A 5,552-nucleotide genomic window follows, 5' to 3' on the forward strand; every position below is an offset into this window, starting at 1 on the left:
GTGAGGGCTGTTTTTTTTGTTTGTTTTTTTGTTTTGTTTTGTTTTACGATTTTATTTAGCATCTGACAGACAGAGATCACAAGTAGACAGAGAGGCAGGCAGGGAGGGAGAGGGGGAAGCAGGCTCCCCACTGAGCAGAGTGCCCGATGCAGGGCTCAATCCCAGGACCCTGGGATCATGACCTGAGCTGAAGGCAGAGACTTAACCCACTGAGCCACCCAGGCGCCCCGTGGGGGCTGTTTTTAAAGGTGAGGATGAGGAGGTAATGGTGACACAAGGAATTTTCACTTTTTGGTAACTGTTGTTGTAAATAAGTAGCCCATTAGTCAATGAGGGCCTATGGATATTTTGACGTGGGTCGCCTGATGCTACTGTCTGTATTCAGCCTGGGGGTTGGGGTCACTTGGAGCCCTCTGCCTTTACCAAGTTTTCATTGCTCAAGCCTATTGTCTAAAGGTGGCCTCTACATTTACCATGTACTTAGTTATAAAATCAACTTTTTCTAACTGATTATCTACATAAAAATTTAATAGGTCTATTCCTGATTATGAGCTTATATATTTTAGACAATTTACTTAATTATGACAAACTGACTTGTGAGTGACAAAATATGTATTAAAATGCATAGTATACCAATTATTATGATATGATTCTTTTTAATTTTTCTAGATCATTTAGAACCAGTGGCTATTTTGCCCCTCAGGGAACACTGGACAATGTTTAGAGACATTTTTGTTGTCATTTAGGTTGGAAGGAGGTACTTCTATAATCTAGGAAACCATAACAAAATATCCAGTGGGTACATGGCAGCGGTAGCCTGGAGAGCTACAAACCACCCTACAATGTGCACAGCAACCTCTTAGAAAAAAAAAATTGGCAATACAAATTGATGGTTCAAAGTTGAGAAATCTTGCTCTAGATGTATTTGTACCATCAAAACCAATCATAACCTAAATTTATTGCTATGCCCTGTTAAACTACTCTGTATGGTGAATTAAAGAGAAGATGGGTAACCTTTTTGGAACTTATAATCGTTGACAGACAACCATGACTAAAAATATTAAAGACTGATACAACCTTGGCTAAGCATTTTCTTAAAATGTTGGAAACAGAATTGAGCATTAAAATGAGGTAGCCACCGGGCATCTGGGTGGCTCGATTAGTTATCTCCCTTTGGTTTAGGGCATGATCCTGGGGTTTTGGGTTTGAGTCCAGCATTGGTTTCCCTGCTTAGCTCAGCTGGGGAGGATGCTTCTTCCTCTCCTTCTGTGGCTCAGCCTGCTTGCACTTGCTCTCTCTCTCTGTCAAACAAATAAATAAAATCTTCATTAAAAAATAAAATTAAGGAGAAGCGACAGCGCAGCACGGTGAGGCGCAGCCCCAGCTCCCCTTTTCCCCTTGCTGGGCATGAGGTGTCTATGGGGCACTCGCTGCTGCCGGCCGCTACCGCCACCGCCACTGGTTGCTGTCTCTATGGCAAGGAGGAGGAGGAGGAGCGCGAGCTCAGCGACACAAGTACAAAAATAAAGGATAAAGTATTTTATGAAACAAATCTTCAATCAATTATAACATTTTGATGCTTGACATCTAGACTTCTTGTATCCTCACTATGCCAGCAGCAACTGTAGACCATAGCCAAAGAATTTGTGAAGTTTGGGCTTGCAACCTGGATGAAGAGATGAAGAAAATTCGTCAAGTTATCAGAAAATATAATTACGTTTCTATGGACACCGAGTTTCCAGGTGTGGTTGCAAGACCTATTGGAGAATTCAGGAGCAATGCTATCAGTACCAACTATTGCGATGTAATTAGACTTGTTAAAGATAATTCAGCTAGGACTGACATTTATGAATGAGCAAGGAGAATATCCTCCAGGAACTTCAACTTGGCAGTTTAATTTTAAATTTAATTTGACGGAGGACATGTATGCCCAGGACTCTATAGAGCTACTAGCAACATCTGGCATCCAGTTTAAAAAAACATGAGAAGGAAGGAATTGAGATCCAGTACTTTGCAGAACTTCTTATGACATCGGGAGTGGTCCTCTGCGAAGGGGTCAAATGGTTATCATTTCATAGTGGTTATGACTTTGGCTATTTAATCAAAATCCTGACCAACTCTAACTTGCCTAAAGAAGAACTTGACTTCTTTGAGATCCTTCAATTATTTTTTCCTGTCATTTATGATGCGAAGTACCTCATGAAGAGCTGCAAAAATCTCAAAGCTGGTTTACAGGAAGTTGCTGAACAGTTACAGCTGGAACGGATGGGACCACAGCATCAAGCAGGATCTGATTCATTGCTCACAGGTATGGCCTTTTTCAAAATGAGAGAAGTATGAAGACATCAGTGCCTTTTTCTCAGTTGGTTGTTAAGTTGGGAACATTAAAAATCTAACGGCAAACGTTTTTGGGCAATAAGTGCTCATTAAGTGAAGACGTGGTTAGAGATGCATGTAGGCTGTGTCCAACACACTTGAATGAAAGTGTTCAAAAATAAGTCCTCCTGAAATTTTCAGTGCCCTCTGAACTAATGATTTCTTCATAGACTGAAAAAAATGAAACAATTTAAACTACCTTAGGAATCATGTAGGTCCAACCAGACTATTTCTTAGATGAGAAAACTGAAGCCAGAGACTAGTAACTTCTATCCAAGGACACACTCATTACTAGCAGAACTCCAGAATTCTTTCTGTAGACCACATCAGTGCTGTTGCTGCCAACTCAAGGAATCTACATGTTAGGTCTCCCTGGCATTGTCTTCTCATAGGCATTAAATTGCTGGTAAAATACCATTTGTTTATGCCATTTTTCACCATTTTGAGGGTTTGTAGAGTAATGCTTATATAGTGCTTTTTAGTAGATTGAGTCTTACTAAGAGGTTCTAAATTCTCAAATGGATAAGTAAATGTGAAGTAGTTGTTGAATCAAAAATCATACTGAGCAGAGCCCTTTAAGTGGCAAAAGGCAATACTGAATATAAAGCTAGGTGAATCGAAGGCTCCTCCTAGCTTAATAATGGAGTGATAGACGCAGGTACACCTCATTGTAAATTAAATGCAAAAAGAAAGTTTTCCTTTTTGCAAAATACAACTTTAGAATTCTTCTGAATATATCCTCTTAGATACTCAAGAATTGACTGAGAACTATCTGGAAATTTAAAACTTCTGTAGCAGTTGTATTAATAATAGAAAGCATAATAGTTGTTTTGCCAGGTATTGAGTCAGAAGTGATTTGAACTGTCTATTCATGACAAGTAAATACTTTGTTTTGTACTTCTTTCCAGTGCTACACTAGAGAATTAAAACTACCTTTTGGATTTTCAGCTTTGCATTTTAAAAAATACCTTAATGGTTCAATTAATGGTGGATTCTCTGCTACTAATTTATCATCTTTATGTTCCTTGGCTTTTTCAAGAATAGTGACCTAGTGTGAATGTTCAGATTTCACTGTCCAGAATGTGTTCAGGGTTTGTTTTCAGCCAAGTCACCCTTGCATGTAGACTCAAGGCTACTTAGAAGCCTAAACTTTTTTCTCCAATCATTGGCAATGCTCATTCATTTTGACCGTTGAGTATTGTTACTTTAATGGAATAAGAATTCCTGCCATTTTTCCATGATTACAAACTCTCATAAAATTGATCTAAATGTTAATAGGAAAGACCCTTGTTTATACATTTTTTTAGTAATCTTTTTCTTTGGTTTCTCTTGAGCTCTGTACTTCTTGAGAACGTTAGTCTTACTCATTGAATTTTAAAATGTGTGTCCTCAAAGTAGCACCATAGAAAAGAGCTGTCATTTTACTTAATAAACAGTCAGTACTTACATTGCTGAAATATAAGTTACCAGTGGTACCTTTTGGTTAAATTCTTTGTACATTATTCATTATATTACAATGCTATAACTGGGTGGTCCTTTTTAAACAAAACGTTATTTGCAAAACAGAGGGTATTATTTGTTTTTAAAGCTTTTGTAAATAAAGCCTTCAGAAATGTTTTCTTATAAAAAAATAAATAAATAAAATTAAAAAAAAATAGAATGAAAAGAGGTAGCCAAATTCTACCTAGCAGTGTACTAATGGGAAGTTCTAGAAATGTGCTCTTAAGGAAAAAAAATAATTATTTTATTATTATCTGTTTATTATTTATTATTTATTATTATATTTATTATTATAAAAGGTAACTTTTTTGGAAGCTGACTTAGGGAAGAATTTTGATGTACATGTTTTGTCAGATGGCTAGTCAGGATAAGTCAAAGCCCAGGAACTGACTTTATCCTGAGAAGAATAGTCAAAGTATTAGTGCCTTTAAGATGGAAAGTACAACTGAAAATTATTAAGGCCTGACTGAGTCACTCCAATGAGATGCATGAAAAATTAACACTGACTGAGTACTATATATATTACTTAATTCCAACAATGATCCTGTGAATAAGTATTGTTATTATCCATCTACCAGTTACATAATCAACTAGTTCACAGTCACTGAACTGGCAGGTTGCGGAGTTAGGGCCAAAACCCAGGTCTTTTTACCCTAAGACTGTGTTTATCACCACCATGTTTTCCTGTTTCATCATATTTTAAGAATAATAACAATAGATGTACTGGTCACCAGTAAACACTGCCCCACCAAAAAAACAAAAACAAAAACAAAAAAACAAATAAAAGCGGTGAAACAAACTTTTCTTACTTGTAAATTTTTATAACCTGGAAATCTAAGTACTTACTTTTTTGGTCATCATTTCACTTTGAAGTGACAGAGGCTTTAATGCTCCTTTTAAGTCAAAAGAGATGTTTTCCACAGCAGGTGCTCCCCATTTATATGAACTTAACTTGTTTCTGCCCTGGCAGTTTAAAAAGGGGAAAAGACAGACCTGTAGAAAGCCAAAATCATTTGCTGCTACTTACCACCTAATGGGGAAAAAACGCAATCTGTTCTTTATATTATTTGAAATTAAAAAAAAAAAAAAAAGTAACTCACTTTAAACTTAGACCTTAACATTTGACCATCTAACAATGTCTCTTTCTTAAGAATACACCAAAATAATATTTCTGATACATCAGAAGGTTAAATTTGAAAATAACAGCTTTGATGTGAAAGTATTAAGCTCCTATCTATAAAATTCCCAGTTTAAAAATGCCTGCTTCAATATTCAAACCCATCTCTTCTCTTTTGAAACATTTATCTTTAAGCCAATTTCAGTGGGCTAAAGAAACTATGTCATGCTTTACCACTAGTTCTTTTAATCCTCTCTTAATAATTTATTCAAGTAATGCAATATCAAAGAAGAAAACACTCAGTATTTATAAACACACAAAGAAAAAAAATTGAAATACCTGAAGATTTTTAACATCAAAGATAAGCACACTGCAAACTCATTTGTGCGTATCCTTCTGGGATGTGACACATAAAACATTTAAAGTTCCTCATCACTGAATCTCACTAAAATATATAGTCAATAAATTGCTAAGTCAATCAGTTGATATGTACTACATCATTTTGTTATCTAATACTTTCTTCATAACTAAAATATTATACTAATCCTATACTTTTGAT

General features: G+C 36.0%; 1 pseudogene; it reads left to right on the plus strand.

Annotated features, from left to right (window-relative positions):
* The first annotated feature begins 1,436 nt into the window (after window positions 1–1,436).
* Window positions 1,437–2,501, plus strand: LOC125094341 (CCR4-NOT transcription complex subunit 7-like; annotated as a pseudogene).
* The last annotated feature ends 3,051 nt before the right edge of the window (window positions 2,502–5,552 follow it).

Source organism: Lutra lutra, chromosome 2, assembly GCF_902655055.1.
Source record: "Lutra lutra chromosome 2, mLutLut1.2, whole genome shotgun sequence".
NCBI classification, from domain to species: Eukaryota; Metazoa; Chordata; class Mammalia; order Carnivora; family Mustelidae; genus Lutra; species Lutra lutra.